The following is a 1,347-nucleotide window of genomic DNA, read 5'->3' on the forward strand; positions in this document are numbered from 1 at the left end:
TTGCATGTGCGTCAGTCACAATTCAGGCAGACTGGGCCAGGGATGCCAACCATGGTCACTATGTGGGATCCAGGTTCTCTTTTCTGAGCATTATTCTGTATCACAGATTCAGCCCAATTCTTGCTACTTAAAAAAAATTTTTTTTTTAAATTGTAACTCCTGATTTACAAGTAATAGTGTGTATTTGGAGTACAGTATAATGTTTTAACACATACATACAGTGAGTAATGATCAAGGAAAGACATAGACATATTATTTGTCTTCAACATTGAATATTATAAAATATACACATTTTATAATAGTTCTAGTTTTTGTTTTTGGACATATATATTGAATTGTCAGTGACATGTTTGATTACTGTGCTGTGGTATACAGTTTTATAACTTATTTCACTTGTTTAGATGCATTCTTGGGTATTCGCTAATTTTTAGCTTTCTTTTAATACATTTTTATAAATGTTCTCTTTACGATTATATTACCTATCAACTGACTTTTGGAATCTGCTGTTTAAATAGGTTTTATCTCTCTTCTGCCTAAAACTTTGTAATAATTACAAGCAGTAGTGTGTAGTAGGAAGATTTTTACATTTCATCAATTTCTGGATGTTTTTCAAATATTGTTATTTTATAAGTTTATGCTTTACAATTGTTTTCCTTAAAGCTTCCATGTGAAATAATTTTTTGGTGTTTTCCTCTTTAGTCCTTAATGTTTCTTTTCCACTTTCTTCTAAGTCATGTATACATTTCCAATTTAGCAAATACTTCATTATGATCAGTGTTACAGCAGTGGGTAGAATATGTTTTGTGAGGGCAGGGACTATGTCAACCTTCTTTAGCTACTACAAATTCAGTTTTGAATGAGTATATTTGATAAATAAATGATTGAAAGAATAAATTCAATTTTAAAATATGTCTTTAAAATAATATCTAATACTTACGGTCTAACCATTTTTGAGTCCAGCTCTAAATGTGTAAATGGCTCTTTAGGCAGGGTAGAATGAAAAGGGTATAAGCTTTTGAGACAGGCAGTTGTTGTTTCAAATCTTGATCTTGCTGTTTAATAGCTGTGTGACCTTAGGCAAGTCCTTTAAATTCTCCAGTTAGAATCATAGATAAGAGGATAACAACTTCTCCCTTGCAGGATGATTTTAACAATTGTGAAAATTCACATTGCCCAAAGAAGACGTTCAATATATAGTATTATCTTTTATATTTCACACTGCGAGATAATGTGATCCACATAAGCTAGCACGCACATTTTAAAAATATTTTTTAAGAAAATTGACCTCAGAAATCGTTCACAGTTAGCTCATATTTTTTTTTTTTTACACTCCCTCTACATTTTATC

Source organism: Tupaia chinensis, unplaced genomic scaffold (genome assembly GCF_000334495.1).
Source record: "Tupaia chinensis unplaced genomic scaffold, TupChi_1.0 Scaffold000600_1, whole genome shotgun sequence".
In the NCBI taxonomy this organism is placed as follows: domain Eukaryota; kingdom Metazoa; phylum Chordata; class Mammalia; order Scandentia; family Tupaiidae; genus Tupaia; species Tupaia belangeri.